This window comes from Sminthopsis crassicaudata, chromosome 6, assembly GCF_048593235.1.
Source record: "Sminthopsis crassicaudata isolate SCR6 chromosome 6, ASM4859323v1, whole genome shotgun sequence".
NCBI lineage: Eukaryota > Metazoa > Chordata > Mammalia > Dasyuromorphia > Dasyuridae > Sminthopsis > Sminthopsis crassicaudata.
Window position 1 is genome coordinate 257,157,098 of NC_133622.1, and position 18,406 is coordinate 257,175,503.

The 18,406-nt window shown below is 57.1% G+C and overlaps 1 protein-coding gene across 3 annotated transcripts in view; it reads right to left on the bottom strand.

The window, feature by feature from the left end:
* The window catches only part of LOC141546871 (USP6 N-terminal-like protein), a 28,916-nt gene that overhangs the window by 8,710 nt on the left and 1,800 nt on the right, over positions 1–18,406 (bottom strand). For 2 of the 3 annotated variants that reach the window (XM_074275018.1, XM_074275019.1), the window contains exon 2: positions 187–441. The gene's annotated coding sequence lies outside the window, so the exon portion shown is untranslated. Of the gene's footprint in view, positions 1–186; positions 442–16,340; positions 16,467–18,406 lie in introns of those variants that run through there. The other variant, XM_074275017.1, reaches the window with a different exon arrangement.

Consider the following 18,406-nt stretch of genomic DNA (forward strand, 5'->3'; position numbering starts at 1 on the left):
GGTTTTTGTGTGCACACTTGTACATATTCACAAATGCATGTGTGCATGGGTGCACTGTGCGTGTGCATGCGTGCTTGTACTATGCAGAGCTTTTTGTGTGCACACTTGTACTATGCAGGGGTGTTTGTGTGCATACAAAGGCCCCCAGCCAAGACAGAACCCCTTGCTGGAGGCAGGGCCTCTTACCAGAGCAGGCCTTGGCAGTCTAAACACATCCAGAGAGCGCCTTCGAACTAGCAGGCAGGAGGGCCGCTGGCCCTCCCCGGGGCCTGGAAGTCCATGTCAGAGCACCAGCCGCCAGGCCGCCCTGGCCATCAGCCCCCGAGGGCGAATCCCTCGCATGCTGCCTGGGTCAGGTGCGCCTCGAGGCCAGCAGTTGGGGCGCCCAAGCCTTCTGGCGGCTCACTGCCCGCATGCAGACATCCTTCTGGGGGCCGCTCACTAGGAGGAGGGAGAGAAGAGGGCATCACCCTGGGAAAGCGCCCGCACCACAGGCCGGACGGGGGCTTGCCGCCAGCTCCCCACCCCGATTCCCCGCAGCCTTCCAGCATCACCTTCAGGCTTCTGGGGAGGACCCACCCCCAGCCGGTGGCTGCTCCCTGTGACTCCCTGACCCAGTGCCCACAACAGGGCAGGACAGGAGGGCGGGGAAGCTGCCAGCTGCAGGGCATGGAACGGTCAAACAGGTGCCGCCCCCTGGGCACAAGCCATCCTGGGGCTGCCAGGATCATCCTCCCCTGTACTAGGTCCCTGGTGTGTGTGGGGGGTTAGGGCCCCTCCCATTCTACCACACTCAGGGACCAGAAAAGGGATGTGTTGGAGAAAATGGCCGAATCTCATTATTTCTGCAGTGCTCACAGCCCTGGGAGGGAGACACTATCACCATCCCATTTTACAGATGAAGAACCCAAGGTAGGCAGGTCCCACCCAACTAGCGAATGTCTGTGGCTGGACTTGAACTCGGGGCTCGTCGGCTTCCCATGGGGCATCCATCCCCCGGGGCCAACACTGGGGCGGGGGGAGGCCCTTCCAAAGAGGCTGTGCCAGGGGCGCTGGGGCAGAGGGGCAGAGGGGCCGGGAACCGGGCTTGGAGCCTTTCTCAAACCTGGATTTTGACCAGAGACCCAGGGCTACTCTGGCAAGTCTGGGAGAAGCTGGCTCCCAAGGAGAGGCTGCGGCCGCACTGGGGGGCCTGCTAGGGTGGGCCCGGTACGGCCAGGTCACCCCGATGGGGCATTCTGGTGCGGGTCACCTCTGGCCATTCCTCTGGGCAGTGCCGCCTGGCAGCTGGAAGGGGGGACTGCCGGCCCCTGTTGAGCCTCAGTGTGGGAGGGAAGCCTGAAGGTCTCCCCGCAGTGCCCGCAGACTCAAGGAGAAAGGGCAGGGCCCCTGGAAGGCGCAGAGGACACACGGCCCCCGGAAGCCAGAGCTGCAGGTCTGCTTCCTCTCCCGTGGGATGCCGGTTCCTGAGCAAGGACCGAATCCCAGACTCCCCAAGAAAATCCCTGGTCGAAAGGCTGCTCACTTGATGTGGAGGCAGAGGACTGGGGAGTTGGGGGGGCTCTCTGTAATTGGCTGCTTGGCTGGACCTGGGCCAGATCTTGCTCCTTAGCCTTCCTGATTAATGGGCTTCCCTCGGGCTTTGGGGTTCTGAGTGCTGGCTCCCACTGTGGGAGCTCCTGCCATGGGGAGCTCCTCCTGGGTGTGGCTCAAGTCGCCCCCTTCACAAGTCTGAGTTCCTCGGAGACATCCCCGAGCAGACACACGCCCTGCTTTCGGCTCCTTCCCTTATTCCCATCAGGATCTTCTCTTGCCAGACTTGTGGCTTGGGGGGCTAACTGGCCCTGCAGAGATTTTAGTCTTTGAGCTTGTGGTGTGTTTGTGGGGCCTCTGAACATTTAGAACCCTCCATTTCTGAAGTCCAGGGCTTTTCAGAGGATCTATTCCAGTGGAACAGAACACAGTGGAAAAGGCAAGATGTGCTCAGAGACCCTTGCCTTAAGGCTTGTGTGGAGGGATTTCCATTGATAAGTGTTTATTAAGTCTCTATAGTGTGCAAGGCTCTCTTAAAGAATTTTCATGTGTGATCCTGGGCAAGTCACTTAACCCCAATTGCAGAAGAAGGAGGAGGACGAGGAGGAGGAGAATTTTCAACACTGGAACTGAGTGGATACTCATTAGCTGAAGAATGGCTGAGTAAGTTACGGTATATGAATATAATGAAATATTCTTGTTCTGTAATAAATGACCAACAGGAGGATTTCAGAGAGGTCGGAGAGACTGACAGGAATCGATGCTTAGAGAAATGAGCAGGACCAGGAGATCTCTGTACACGCAACAAGATTATGTGATCAACAGTGTTGGAAATGAGGAGATTCAAGGCAATTCCAATAGACGGGAGATGGAAAGTGCCATCCACAGGCCAGAGAGCACTGTGGAGGCTGAATGTGGATCAGAGCAGAGGATTTCACCTTTGTTGTTGTTTGGGTTTTTTTTTTTTTTTCTTTCTTGTGTTTTTTTTTTTTTTTTTTTTTCTGATTTTTCTTGTGCAGCATAATGAATATGGAAATATGTTTAGAAGAATTGCCCATGTTGAACCTATATCAGTTTGCTTGCTGTCCTGGGGAGAGGGGAGGGAGAGCTAAGAAAGGGAGACAAATTTGGAACACAAGGTTTGGCAAAGATGAATGTTGAAAACTATCTTTGTATGGATTTGGAAAAATAGAATACTATTAAAAGTTTTTTAAGGTTCAATAGTACAGATCCCTGGGACACTTTCCTCTCAGCCACCCCATCAAGCAATGTCTAGTTTTTGAGTTCTGCCACTGAACAAGTTCTGGATTTATCAGCTTAGTCACCCTAACCCTAACCCTACATCTAGAAAGGAAGTAAGGTTAGTCTGGCAGACGGTATTTCTGATGAAGCCACACTAGCTCTCTGGAATTACTGTTTACTTTCTCCAAAAATTCATTTGGTGTTTTCTTTGTTTTCATTTTCCAAATATGTTTGCTCTGATCTCCTAGGCAGAGAGCCTTTCCCCATAACAAAAACTAAAAGAAACGAGAGGGGAAGAAGAGCCTTGCCCATGGCGTTCCCTCCTCAAGGAAGGTTCTGGCCTCAGCTGGTGGATTTCCGATTCCATTCTCTCCCCACTTTTGTGCTCTGTGATAATGTTCTCCAATCCACTCATGGCTGTCTCATTTATTAAGTCATTTGGTCTTTCACAATCCCTGATGGGCTCAGTCCAAGGATGGGGTTCCTTTGGGCCAGGGAACTGGATTCCACTTGAGGCAGCCAGGCACTCTCTTCCCAGATCCCTCTGTTGTTAGCCACCTCTGTCTGGCTCTTACAAAAGCCTTAATTTAGTCCCCTCCCTGTGGTGAGCCTAAGTGAGACCAGAGACAAGAGGCACACAAGGATGGGGTAAGAACGGCATCATCAGAGGGAATCCACATAGATGAAACTTTGGATTACTTAGTTAATTTCCATTCTGGTTCTGGCATTACCCCATTTCAGGCCCTCTGCCTTGGATTTTCACAGTATTTTCCAGATGAATAAAAGGGTGAATAAAACATCTATTAAGTACTTATGGTCTACAAAGCACTGAACCCTAACCACTGGGAATAGATTGCTGGGAAAAGTAAAAAGCAGTCTGGCAGAAATGAGCCTTAGACCAACTTTTTTTTTTTTTTTTTTTTTTTTTTTTTTTTTTTTTTCCTGAGGCAATTGGGGTTAAGTGACTTGCCCAGGGTTACACAGCTAGGAAGTATCTGAAGTCACATTTGAACTTAGGTCTTCCTGACTTCAGGGCTGGTGCTTTATCCACTAGACCAACATCTTATAACACATTCCAGAATACATTTTAAATGGATCTAAGACTTTTACTATTAAAGGTCAAACTATTAAAAATAAGAAGAGATACAAATCATATCTGTAACCCAAAATGTGCACAGCTATGGGTAACAGAATATTCTTCACTAAAGAAGAGATAGAGGCAATTAAAAAATAATTTTGATTACTCGAGACTAAAAAGCTTTTTGCAAAGATATAACATAAAGATGGAAGATAAAACGGAAATGGCTGAATGGGAAAACAATCTGTGCACTGGTTTTGGTATTCAGGATATCTAACAATTTATAAGAAACATAAATACCTACATGACTCATAACCCCTTCCCAATTGGTTAAAGGATGTGAACAAATAGTTCTCAAAAGAAGACCTGCAAAGTATTTCGTCACATGAAAAAATATTAAAAATCACTAATAACAAGAGAAATACAAATCAAAATGACCCCGAATTTTATCTCATACCCTGAAAATTGGGAAAAAAAAGGCAGAAAAAATGGTTACAATCAATATCTGAGGGTTTTAGGCACCCTAATACATTGTTGGTAGAACTATGAATGTGTATCCATTTTGGAAAACAATTTGGAATTGCATGAATAAAGTAACTAAAATGTCCCTGCCCTTTGACCCAGAGACTCCATTGTTGGGTTTATACCCTAAGGAAGGGTAGGTAGCTAAGTACGTAGTGGACAGGACACCAGGCCTGGAGTCTTCCTAAATTCAACTCTGGCCTCAGACACTTATTACCTGAGTTCCAAACTGGCTGTGTGAGCATGAACATGTCACTTCACCCTATTTGCCTCAGTTTCCTCCAGTTTGAGCTGGAGAAGGAAAAGGCAAACCATGTCAGAATCTTTGCCAAGAAAACCCCCAATAGGGCCCCAAGGACTCAGACACAACTAGGCACAACTATAGTGAGCGAGCCCTTGAACACACCAAGATTAGGCGGGACTACAGGGTCAGGGAGTCCCAAAACAAAACTTTCGATCTTTCTCTGCAAACCCTCTGCATCCTGAATTTTCGGCTTTAACCCTTCCATTGTCGCCTCCAATTGTCTTTTAGACTTCTTGAAGTGAATGCCCAATAGACATCTTAAATTCGATACACCTAAAATGGAGCTATTTTTTGCACTAAGTCCTCCTCTCCTCCTTCCTTTTCTGTTACTATAGAGGGCCACACTCTCGGCCCCCAGGCTCACCACCAAGGCATCAATGTGATTCCTCACTCATTCTCAACCCTCTACCCTCTCCCATCCCCATGTCTTAGCTGCTGGCAAGATCAATTTCATCTCGGTAGCTGGTTGATGTCATCCCTGCAACATCTTTATCAATTTCACCTCTGCAACATTTCTCATCCATTTCCTCTGCAACATGTCTTGTAAATTTCTTCTGCAGCATCTCCTGTAGATTTCACTTCTGTAGCATCTCTCATAGATTTCAACTAAGCAGAATCTTCCATAGATTTCACCTCTGCAGCATCTCTCATAAATCTCGCTTTTGTAGCATCTCTCACAGATTTCACCTCTGCAATATCTTTCATGAATTTCACCCCTGCAGCATCTCTCACAAATGTCACCTTTGCAGCATCTCTCATAGATCTCACTTAGGCAGCATCTTTCTAATAATCCCTCTTCTCTCCTCTGCCACTGTCCCTATCCTGGTGCAGGCCCTTATCCTTAACACTTGGATTCTTGTAATATGTGCCTATGGGGAGGGCTCTGTCTGTCTTGGTCTTTCCCCCTCCAGTCCATCCTCCAATCAGCCACTAAAATGATTTTCCTAAAGCCCAGGTCTGACCATGTCACCTCTCCTCTCCCTTATTCAAGAATCTTAATATAATTTTTTTTTTTTTCTGAGACAATTGGGATTAAGTGACTCACCCAGGGTCACATAGTTAAAAAGTATTATGTGTCTGAGGCCGGATTTGAACTTAGGTCCTCCTGACTTCAGGGCTGGTGCTCTATCCACTGTGCCATCTAGCTTCCCCCTTAATAACTTTTTAAAGCCTTTTTGCCACCTGTCACTAATCTTGTTGCACATGACACCCCTTCACTGATGCATGATGCAATCACACTCTATTTGCTATTCCCTGACATGAAAATCTACCCCCATCTCAATTCCTTTTTATTGCCTATCCCACATGTCTCCTCCTCATACTCACTTCTCATGTCACCTACATGAGGCCTACTCCAGTCCTCCTACCTGCTCTCATCACCTCCTCTAGGACACACTTCTTGATTTATTTTATTTGATATTTCTGTACATGTGTTATTTCCCCCAGTAGAACGTAAGCTCCTTGCAGACAAGAACTGTCTCCTTTGTCTTTGTTCTCTGGTACCCAGGGCCAGACACACAGTAGGTACTTAATAAATGCTCATTGTCTATGAGTTTCCAAGAAGGGCAAGCAGTGTCAGTACCAAGCAAGCTCCAGACTGTTTCAGAAAAGGGTGGGAGTAATGACTGAGGCTCTAAGACCTCACTGGTCTGAAGGGCAGAGATGGCAGAAGAGACAACACCAGTTGTCTGAGAGGCCCCAGAAGAGGGCAGGCAGGCAGGACCACCAGGGCACTCCTGGTAGAGAGGAGAATTGGGCCAGAAGTGAACATGGTTTTTAAAAGGGGGGGAGGGGACTACTATGCAGCCCTAAATTCTGGGACCTAGAGTGGCCCATATTCCAAGAAGGACAAAGACAGGGAATTGGGTCTGGTATAGACATCCATATTGACAACAGGCCATGACACAGGACCAGAAGCTGAGCAAGGAAATATATAGGAACTAATTGAGCCAGGACTATAAGTGCTTTCTGTAAGAAGCGACAAATATGGCACACTTGGAGAGTCTCAGAAACATATGCACAGACTGGCAGAGAGGGCAGAGAACAGAACTAGGAAGCCAATTTACAGTACAAAAGAAAGCACCGTTCCAAGAGGTGGCAGGCTACAGGTGGGCGACCACGGTCGGACGCAATGAATGTGCCCGTTGGTCTGACTGGCCTTATTTGTTGTAAGGGAGGTGCCCCACAGCCTGGCCTACCTCTTCCCTGGGCCCCAGAGAGCCTGTGGTTGCAGGGAAATTGGGGTGGAGGTGGGCAGGAAGAGAGAAGCACGAGTTTCCCCAGCTTTGGAGGCTCTGCAAGGAACAGGAGGCACCCATGGTCACAAAGGCCCATGGTTCTGAGATGCTGAGACAAGTCCCCTGCCACCTGGGGGGCCACAGCTCAGAAAAGAAATCTGGCTGTGCCTGTGAGGAGCCTGAAAGCCAGTCTGGCAGTCGCCCCGTCCCTTAGCTAGAGGGACCACAGCTACTTCTTTTTACATGTGAGGAAACTGAGAACCAGGGAGGTCAAACATCCAGGGTCACAGGGCTAAGAAGGGCCTCAGGTGGGATTTGAATCCGAGCTTCCAGCCTCCCAGCCCGTGCCCTGTCCACCGTAACACACTGTCTCTAGCTGTGCGACTCGAGCCTGACAGCTGGAACCTCTGATTAGAGGCAGGGGCAGGCTGCCCGCAGTCCGAAGGCTCTAAGGTGGACTGATCTCTGACAAAAGCCCAACCAGGACATCCTGTCCCTGCCAGGCCGTGTTTCCGCCCGTGCTCTGAGCAGGAGAGGCTTGCCAGCAGGAGGTCCAGACTGGCTGTCGGATCCTGGGGCCGTTCCCTGTATGAGCACGCATGTGTGGCTGTGGCCGTGTGCCGGGGTCGGGTGTCCAGGCCGCAGACGCCCCACCACAAGCTCCCGGCACAGAGAAGGGGCCACCAGTGACGGGAGCTCACTCCCGAACCCACAAAGCGGCGGCTAGGGCTGCCAGTAGGGGGAGTCCTTCCCTCCCACTGGCCAGTGGGCTCTGGGGGGCCTGATCTTCCCCCGGCAACATCCCAAACACTCTGCTCAGGTCGGGGCTGGCGCCCAGCGTGCCAGCTCACCGGGCTCCCCTCAAAGGCTGCTGCTCCTCCCCGGCAACCCCGGCGTGGCTCTGCTTCTCATCCCTCTCAGAATCTTCCAGTGATGCAGGTCACTCCTCACTACCTGCCAAGAAGGCGGGGAGCGGGCCACTGGCTGGGAAGAGCCCCGAGAACTCGAGCTAGAACATGGCCGGGCACGTCCGTCCGGCCCTGGCAACTCCTGAGCCAGGGAGGAAGGCAGCGGGGGGCATGGGCAGTGGGATGAAGCGGGGAGAACTCCTTCTGGAGCAAGGCCCTGGGTCTCTGATCCCCCTGAGTCTGAGCCCACGGCTCTCTCTCTCCCTGGCTGCAGTCGGGGGCTGGAGCCTCACAAAGGAAAACCATTGTGGGGGGGAGTTCCTTCTCTGATTCTGGGAAAGAAAGCCTCTGTCACTGAGAGCAAATCTCAGGACCTGGTGGCCAGGCTGAAGGTCCTTCCCCCATCCTCCCCACCCAGCAGAAGCCCATTTCTTGGAAGTCAAGTTGGGGGGACAGCCCGGATGGGGGGGTCCTCCCTGTGGCCGCCAGATCTGGAGCTGCAGCCCCTGCCGGAGGCCCCCTGAGTCCGTCTCGGGCCCGGCCCCTCTTGGGGGAGAGGGTCGAGGCAGCCAGGCACTGCCTGCTGGCCCCGTCACAGCCCCTTTCAGAGCAATGAAAGGCGCGTTTGTCCTCGGCGGCGTCTCTGGGGATTGCTTCTGCCCACGATGTCTCCTTTCACAGGAGCCGCAGAAGGAAGGGTCATCCCCGGGACGCCCCACACAGGGGCCACGGGCTTCAGGACCCCCTGGGCTCCTGCTCCCCCCTTCCCTTGCCCCAGGGTGGGGACCTCCAGGGCCACCGCAGACTTGCCCTTCCCCAAAGTGGAACCCCAGATGTCCCAGCCAAATGCCTCATCCTACCCGTGCCCTGAGGCCTGGAGAGGCACACAAGGGGTAAGAGGGTGAACCCAGGGACTGGGAGAGCAACCCTGGTTCTCGCCAGCCACCTCCGAGACACTCTCCCTAACCCCTACACCCTGTGTGGGCGGCCATCAAGTCCCTCTCCAGGTGACCCTACACCCTCCTGGCTGACCTCCCCGGGTGACCCTCACAGACTGACCTACTTCCTGGAAACCCAGAACCCACGTCAGAATGAGCCCCCCAGCCCCTCTGTGCCCCAGACCCCAGGTCAGTGCTGGCGGCCACATGGGAGCCCAAGGCTGGGAGTGGGGGACTGCGGGAACCTGCTCCCATTGGGTTCTATCCCGCCAGCCCACCCCTCCATTTCCACAAGGCTCTCACATGGTCAGGGCTGGCTTCCAAAGTTTGGGGTATCTGACCTATAGATCCCTTTGGCTAAAGGAGGCAGAAGGTAGGGAGCACTTGGTCAACCGACATATCTTTAAAGCACCTACTACAATGCTTAGCACAGAATCTGGCACACAGTAGGTGCTTCATAAATCTCTTGTGATTGCCCTACTATGTCCTTTAAGTGGTAGGGAGATCTAGCCAAGATGGCAGAGAGAAGGCAGAGCACTGTCTTAGTCCCCCCACCCAGCTTCCTAGGAATCAATCAAGCCTCGACAGCACCCCCAAACGTTCAGAGTGAAACAATTATCATGGAGGGACTTCAGGGAGCTCTGTCGCACTTGAGCGGGGAATGTGGTCAGTGGAGACACAACGCGGACAGCCTAGCGGGAGGCTCTTAGCCCAACTTCGGCAGCATCGGTCACTCCGTCCCGGTTCAGAGGGCCAACGGCTCAGCGGGTCAGCCGGGAGACCTCCGGCCCAACCACAGAAGGTGAATGGTGAGCCCCCAATCCCAGCATTACAAGTGGGACGCACTGCCCGCCCCAGCACGGCTGAAAGTCAGCCAGAGGCCCCTGAAAAACAGCTTGGGACAATCTGGCCCTGTGCCCTAGGGACACAGCTCAACCTTTTTAAATGAGCAAAAAAAGAAGAGCCCTGACCAAAGAAAGCTACTTTGGCGACAGCGAAGATCGGGACACCACGCAGAGGAGGACGGCAAAAATGTCTACACACGGAGCCTCAAAGGGGGATAGGAGCTGCTCTCAAGCTCAAAGGCTCTCTTGGAAGAGCTCAAAAAGGATTTTAAAAGTCAAGTAAGAGAGAAAGGGGAAAGAAAGCAGAGCCCCGCAGGAGAATTCTGAAAGTCTGGGGGGAGCCGACAGCTTGGGAAAGGAAGCACAGAAACTGACTGGGGAAAACAACTCCTTAAAAAATAAATTTGGTGAAATGGAAAAAAACAAAAAACAAACCACTGAACGAAACGAGGCCTTTAAAAGTGCAGCTGACCCAATGCAAGAGATAAAAAATTCATTAAAAAGTGGAATTGGACAAATGGAAGTGAATGACTCAAGGAGACCTTGAGATCAAACGAGCGAAAAAAGAGGAGAAAATGTCAAGTACCTGGTGAAAGTGCAGGGGTACAGGACGCTTCCCTGCCCCCCCCAGAGCTGAGAGTCCCTCACTACTGTTCACAGGGAGGTCGATATAAGAATATGCAAAACGGGGGAACGCACAAAAGAAAACCCACAAATAGAATCGCTCAGTGATGGGGAGAAGGGGAAAGCGGTCCCCACAACTGGGAGGAGCCCTGGAGATGAGCCTTGGAGGTAGAGGCTGGGGGGAAGCCTGGGCCAGGTTGAACCTCTCAGGGACCAACCAGAAACTGGTCACACACTTGCGCTTGCGTGTTCCTAGCACTGTGCTAAGGTCTGAGGGCAGGAAGAAAAGGGACAATGGCCCCAGTTCTCAGGGAGGGCACAGCCTAGCAGGGGAAGGGGATGACTGAGGAGAGAACAATGGAAGAGCCCTGGAGGCTGGGGGAGGCTGCAGGAGACAAGTCTGGGGGGAGGCCAGCAAAGCTGGAGCTGGAGGTTAGAGGATGAGGATGGAGAAAAGCCTTAAGCACTGGACGGCAGTGAGTCAGAAGGCAGAGAGCAGAGAGAGGCAGTCAGTGTAGGAGATGCCCAGGGGGCAGCTGCTGAGTGGGAGAGGGCCCTGGAAGCCTCTGCAGAAGCAACCAGTATGTCAGTGCTCTGGACATGGCTGCCCTCCCTCCGGGCCAGCGACCTTCCCTTCCCATGTCAGAGACCCTCCCTCCGGGGCCAGCAACCTTCCCTCCCCATGTCGGAGACCCTCCCTCCGGGGCCAGCGACCTTCCCTTCCCATGTCAGAGACCCTCCCTCCGGGGCCAGCAACCTTCCCTCCCCATGTCGGAGACCCTCCCTCCGGGGCCAGCGACCTTCCCTTCCTCTGCCAGGGACCCTTCTGTGCCAGCGACCTTCCCTCCCCATGTCGGAGACCCTCCCTCCGGGGCCAGCGACCCTTCTTTCAGTGCCCTTTCTTCTCAGGGCAAGGCTTCTGTGCACATGCTCAGCAGGGCAGAGGGGCAGAATGATCCCAGAGAAGGTGGCAGAGCTGGGGGTGAAGCCGGGGCTCGGCCACATCCTGCTCGGGCACACTTGAAACCCATTGCGCGGCTAAAGGGTTCAGTTCCTCGTATCCTGGGCAGGGGAGGGAGCCGGGTCCCTTGCCCCTCTGAGGCCTGGCATGGAGAGGGTACAGCTGCTGGTGGCAGGTCCACAAGGAGCTCCCCTCCCGCCCCAACAAGGAAGCAAAGTGGGAGGGGGCTGCCAGAGGGGCCTTCCGCCTGTGCCTTTCACAGCCCGGGACTTGGCCCTCCAAGGCCGGGTGAGAAAGGGATGCTCAGTGAGCAGGAGCCGGCTCTGTGCTGGAGAGCCCAGCCCTCTCCGGGCCGGTGGACAGAACCGCCCATCCTGGGTCTGGGAGCCTCGCTCGCCTTCCCAGCGGCGTACCCGGCCACGGAAGCCACAGCGGGCCCGGCCGAGCCAGGCTGGATGGGGGAAGGTTAGGTTTGACCCATGGGAGCCCCCGTAGAGCTCCCTGCCCATGGCCTCCCCCATGCTTTGCTCTTCAATAAGGCAGGCTTTTGTGGGGCTTGAAGGGAGAAGGACACATCCATCAAAGCCCTTCTTTTCCTTAGGGGGGCCGCTCCCTGTCTCAGAGTCACCTCCAGAGGAAATGAGCCCCATGCCCTTGTTCTCCACTTTGGGCTGAGTCCCCTGCGGGTCCTGGCAGCACCTCTTGAGGTCACAGCCCCCTTGGAGAGGGAAGGACAAAGGACAACCACAGAACGCCATCTTAGGAAGGGACCTTGGCTCCAGAGACTTTGGAACAGCTTCCCTTGGACCAGCCTCTGGGCCCAAAGAACCCTGGGCTGGAGTGTGGAAGGTCCGCATTCAAACCCAGCCTCAGACACAGACTAACTCTGAGATGTTGGACAAGTCACTTCCTCCCTGCCTCAGTTTCCTCCTCTGTGAAATGGCCCCCACATCAAGTTTGTGATCTGGTACTCAGGAGTCCCCCCCATCCCCCCCCACTCCCCACAGCCCTCCACGGGCCCCTGCAGCTCCTCCTTCCCAAAGGAGCCGGCTGCTGGCAGAGCCCGGGTCCGAGAGACAGGGGCCCGGGCTGGGACCTCAGGGAGCAGCTGCCTGTCCCGGGGCCTCTGGGGGCCAAATCCAGCCCCCCCCCACTCTGAAATCTCTCCTGGCCTGGGTCCAATGGCACCTTCTCCCCGAGGCCTCCCCACGGCCCCGGGCTCAGAGGATGTGTCTGGGATGGAGGTGTGAGGGGGCGGTGAGACAGCACCAGCTTCCTGTGTCACGGCTGAGCCCCCCCAGCTCAGCCTCCCTCTCCCCCCGGCCTCCCCCCCAGCTCAGCCTTCCTCCCTCAGCCGGGACCTGCCCGAGGCACAAGGAGCTCCCCGTCCTCCCTGTGACGGCTTCCCCCCAACTCCTTCAGCCCCCCACGGAAACGCCCATCCCTCCTCCCCTTCTCAGCCTGGCTCCCAGAGCAAGCTGCCCCCACCCCCCACTTCCTGCCCGGGCCCTCCCCTGCCAACAAGCCCCAGCGGCTTCCGGCCGGCCCCCAGCTCCGCGGCTTGCCACCTCCCCTCCCCCAGCCGGGTCATCCAGCTCTGCCGGCGCTCCCTCCTCGGGGTGCTCTCCCGGGGTCCCCGAGGTGCCAGGGCGGAAGGTGGGGCCCGTTTGGCAGGGGAGGTCACCGGCCGCCAGACTCCAGCCCCAGGCGCTCACCCATGTGAAGTGGCAGGAATGGGGGCTCAGCCCTGGGCGCCGCCCCCTGGAGCTTCCTGGCCGGCGAGATCTGCCGCAAGGGCTGGGGCAGGAGAGATGGAAATCAAATTAGGGAAGTCGGCAGGGCGGGCTTTGGGCCCGGGTCAAGGTCAGGGGGGACGGAAGGGCATCGGGGCCAGGGAGGGGGGGGGGGGCTCTCTCTCGGTCTCTGTGCCCAGAGGAGGCTTCCTCTACTGGAGCCCACTAAAGCCGCTGCTCAAGGGGCCTCGGCGCAGCTCAGAGACCCCCGCTCTGTATCCCAAGTCCCACTGCAGACCCCCGTGGGTGTCCTGACTCTGAGGCAGGCCCTGCTGCCTCCCCGCCCGGGCGGCCCACAACCACTGGGAGAGGCCTGCAGACTCACCGCTAGGCTACTCTGCCTTTGCTAATGTCAGGGAAGGCAAGAATTTCAGACTCTCCACCGCAAGTTTGGGGGCTTCCTGAGGACGCCTGGGTTTTCCCAGGCCGAGGCCCAGCCTCCCCGAGGCCTCCGCCCCCCGGGGCCAAAGCTGGGCTGCTGGGAGGGGAGGGCCCGGGGGCCATATCTTGGAGTCCGAAGGAGAACGGGAGCACGGCTCCGCTGGGGCCCGGAGGGCAGCAGCTCCTGAAAGGCCCGCTGCGTCCAGGGCAGCTCCCGGGTCGGCCCCCTCCGGGAACATCCTGGAGCCGCGGGCCGGAGGGGCTCCCAAAGCTTTGTTCCAAGGTCCAAGATTACGGTGCTCCTCTTAGGGGACCGCAGCCCCGGGGCAGAGAGCGGGGGATGCTGGGGCTTCTCCTCCGCCTCCCAGCCTTGCCTCTGCCCGCTCTGCCAGAGCCCATGCCTGGGCACACACGTGTGCACCAACGTCCCACGTCCCGCTCTCACACATGTGCACAGACCCCCCCCCCCACTCCCTCACACACACTCACACTCACACTCCCTCACACAGACCCCCCCCCCCCAGAGCAGCAGCATTCCCAGTGAGGACCAGAGCCCGGCTGTCCATCCCCCCTCCCCTCCTTTGGCTGTCTAACCAGGCTCCCCACCCCCTCCAGCAGGCCGCCCCCTCCCCTTTCCTCAACTCTATACAACCCCCATCTGGCCTTGGAGGACACCGCTTCTGGAAATACTCAGTCCTTGCTCCCCCCCCCCTTGGAACCCAGGCTGCCTCCCCCCATTCAGACGTTTCCACACAGCCTTGGCATCTGCGGGCCGGCTGCCCGCCCGCTGCCCGGGCCCTGGGCCGCCAGGGCCTCCTGCCAATGAGTCACTCCCTCAGGGCGGCTGCTTCCAGGAGGAAAGAATCCCGAAAACCCTAGGGAAGGGGGAGGGGGAAGGGAGCCCAGCTAGGCCGAGCCTCATCCTGGAGGCTGAGGGGAGGGAGCCCGGCTGCAGGAGCCGGGCCCGCAGAAGGGCGAGCGAGCCCAGGGAGCCCAGGGAGCCCAGGGAGCCGGGGGCCCGCAGAAGGGCGAGCGAGCCCAGGGAGCCCAGGGAGCCGGGGTCCGCAGAAGGGCGAGCGAGCCTGGGGAGCCGGAGCCCTGGCACCAGCCCGGACAAGAAGGCCCCATTCCAGACCTTGGTGCGATGGCTTTGCTCCTGACTTCTGGGGTCAAGCCGGCCGAGGCCGGATGGACCGTGGCCAGGAAGAGTCCCGGTCCCCGGGCCGGAGAATCAGCTTCTCGTAGGGCTGCCCGGCCCCTGGGAAGAACTGCAGTCACTACCATGATCACTCACCACCTCGTACTTAGGAGGTGCCCTAGCTCCATGTGGGGAAACTGAGGCAGGCAGAGGGCTAGTAGGCACAGCCTGGGCTCCCCTGGGGCCGGGCCAGGCCAGGCACAGCAGGCAGCCTCCCCCAGTGCCCCCTCCTATGATCTGCATGCTCCCTCTCCCTTGTCCTGGGGTGAGGCTGACTCTGGGTCAGCCAGGACCGCCCCCCAGGGCAGGGGCTGGCCACCCCTTTTCCCCCACGTGTTGGGACAGCCTTGATTCGGTCCTCCCGAAATAAGATGGGAGGCAGACCTTCAGCTAAAGAAACTGAGGCACGGAGGATTCTGGTCAGAGCCAGAAAGGTGGCCGGAGGTCACCTCATCCAAGTCTCCCATTTTACAGATAAGGAAACTTAAGCACTCCTCTCTCCCCTCCCTCGCCCCCCTCCGTGAGTTAACTTCAGAACAGTTAACTGTGTTTGGCTCCTTGGAGATCCTCCAAGCTGTGGGGCAGTCTCCGGTCAAGGCCTTATAGCTTGGGAACAGTTGCGTCCAAATGGGCCTCAGTGCCCGTGTCAGCACCACATCCCCAAAGGGAAAGAGCACACGCCTCATCCTGGGGGTGGCGAGTGTCGCCTCGCTTCCTATTTCCTGACACACAGTAGGGGCTTTATGGCCTTCCTCTGAGGCTGGTTAAGAACTCGCTGCTTCTCGGTGACCAGAGGCCCTAACCACTGAACCACACGTCACACATCACATGAGTACCCAGAATAGCCATCCCCTCCCCAAGTTCATTTGCACTCAGCGTCCGCTCGGTCACCTCTCCCCCAGTATTCTGGAACAAGCACAGGCTCCCCATTTCCTTCTCACTGGAGGGAACAGAGGTGAGAGCTGGAAACAGGCCACAGCCTGACAGAGGGGAGTAACTACAACAGTCAGCCACGAGAACTAGGGCCTCAGCAGCCTCAGGAGAGCGCCGCCTCCAGCACCGGGCTTTCCCCAGCGCAATGATGGCAGGACGGGGTTACAAAGATTTCCCTGGGGAGCCCATTTCCTCCAACTTCAGGTCCCCTGAGGCCCCGAGGGGCCCGGGCTCCCCCTCGTCTGGGAGCCACCTTCCTGCCCCGGCCAGGACTGGAGGCCAGCTGTCTGCTCTGAGGACAGGGGAGCTCCTAGTTGGATACCCAGAAGGCCCTGGGGTCAAGGGATGTCCACAAAGGTGGCAGGAGCCGAGAAACTCGGGCCCAGAAGCAGTGGGGGGTTGGGCTGGGGGAGCCAGTGGGATGGAGAGGGATGAGCCCAGTGAGCCCGGCAGTGCCCAAGTCTGAGCCAGCTTGGCCCCTTCCCTGAGCTCTGCCCACCATGCGTGTGGCCATGCGTGGGACCCTGCCAGCTCCGGGTCCCCATCCCCCAGCCCCCTTCTGCCCACGGTGGGGGGCTGGCCACGCGTGGGATCAACATGAAACCCTGCCAGCTCCGCGTCCCCATCCCCCAGCACAGATGGGCCGGGCCGGGTTTAGGCCCCGGTCCGCCCCGACAGACACGGGGTGTCACCCCCACAGTCTCCCAGAAGCTCGCGGGGTCACACCCAGCTGCGCCGCAGCTCTCCCACGCGAGGGGGGGGGGACAGCGTGCCCACGCAGCCACGCGCGGCTCCCCCTCCCCCCCTCGCCGCCTCCCCCCACGGGCTGGCTGGCTCTCTTACCTGCAGCAGCCCAGACGGAGGCGGCCACAGCGGCTCAGGCTCCGGAGGCTCGGGCCAGACGGAGGAGAAGGCTCGGGGCAGCCCAGCATCCCCCGCCCTCGCCCTCCTCCCCCTCCTCCGCCTCCCCCTCCAGCCTGTGGGCGGAGCAGGAGCCTCCCCGCCCCCTTCCCCCCGCCCCCATTTCTCTTTCCCTTTCTCCCTCCTCTCAGGCCCTCCTACCGCCCCTTTCCGTCCCCCCGCCCCGCCCACCAGTGGAGCAGCAGCGCCACCCAGTGGTGTCAGACCCGAAAGGCCGAGTTCTGGACTCATGTGCAATGACTCCTCGCCCCGAGGCCGCGGGGAGTTGTAGTCCAGACTCTGTTTTTGTAGTCCAGACTTTGTTGCTCTGCTGGTCTCCGGGGCCCGACGGCCATTTGTAGACAGGGGGAAGACGTACCCATTCCCCAGATGGAAGTGTACGCAGTGCCCGGGATGAAGGCACAACCGGCGGATCTGTGATCAATCAATCCCTGGGCAAGCATTAAGCCCTTGCTGTGCGCTGGGCCCTGGCAGCCGAAGACAAAGCACGACGTCCTCTGCGTGGCAAAGGCTCCCGGCCCTTCTCTGGCCAAATCTCCAGCCTGTAGCTCCAGAAGGGAGCCAGGAAGTATTGGCAGTAGACCTGCCTGGCAGCGGGGGGAGGCTCGGGGTAGGGGACGCAGGCCTGCCTGGCAGGGGCGGGGGAGGCTCGGGGTAGGGGACGCAGGCCTGCCTGGGGTGGTCAGTCCCAAGGAGGTGGGAGACAGAGGGCCCTGGCTCAGGGGCAGAGACAAGGCTTGTTTGAGTGGCCCGAACAGAGGTCAAAGGAGTGCTGAACCGAAGGGGGCCTTTTACCCAGGGGGCGCTGGCGTGGTTCTAGAAGTGGCAAATCTTCATTCAAAGATGGCTTGGGTGGCAGTGGGTGGAATGGCTTGTAGTGGGGGGAGACTTTTTTCAATTTCAATTTTATTTTATATAAAACATTTTTGCAGCTTCTCTGGAGTGTGTAGGGGGGGAGGCCCGCCCTCTTCTGACTCATTTTCTCCCTTGCCCCCTCTCAAGTTATTCCAGCTTCAAGGAAAAGGGAGTATGGGGATTGGGCAGAGGCTGTACCCCTCTTCTTCTTCTATGGGGGAGGAGGGCAGCGAGGCTTCCAGGCATCCCGGTTACTTGGTGATCTCGAGGCACAAAGAAGGTGAGTGTATCCAGCCCCCGTGCGCAGCCAGCTTGGCTGTACAGGAACAGTGCGCAGATGTCTCCCGCTGGCTGACTTCACCGCCGGCTTCCCCACGGCCAGGAGCATGTTCTGTGGCCACAGCCGGGATCGCCCCAGTCACTCCTCCATCCTCAGGAGAAGGGTCCTGAACGTGGGCCCCTGGGAGGCTGGTGGGACCTTGGGCGGAGGGAAGCTAGGAAGAGAAGAGATCCTGCGAGGAAAGGGCACGAGCCCAGTGTCGGATATGTGGAGTTTAAGGTATCCTTGGGATACCCCGTTGGTAATACCCACCGGGCTGTGGATGGTGTAGGTGTGGAGTTCAGGGAGAGCCGGGGGTTGGAATTCGGGAGTCACATGCAGTAGGGGGCTAACTGAAGCCCAGGGAGACTATTGAGATCATGAGGAAAGAACAGATCGGGACACCCCCAGGTAGCGGGCACGGCCTCGGACAATGACCCCTAAGACAGGAGTAGGAGCAGGCCGGCGGGAGTGGAGGAGGGAGGATCCAGGAGGAGAGAGAGGAGAGGGAGGATCCGGGAGGAGAGAGAAGTGCCAAGGAGAATCCTGGGGGAGAAGGAGAGAGGATCCAGAAGGAGCCTGCTCCCCAGGTCTAAGAGACGGCCAGAAGCAGGACGGAGAAAAGGCCGCAGACAACGTTAAGGATAGGAAACGTTTGCTGGCTTGAATCGTGCCCGGGAAGCTGCAGCTCTCGGCCCCAGAGGACTGGGCCAAGGCCCCCAGCGTTCATCCCGCATTAGAGTCGGCTCGGCTCGGGATATACAAAATAACAAATTACCAGACACGCGATACAAAGTAACTACTACACGTGATA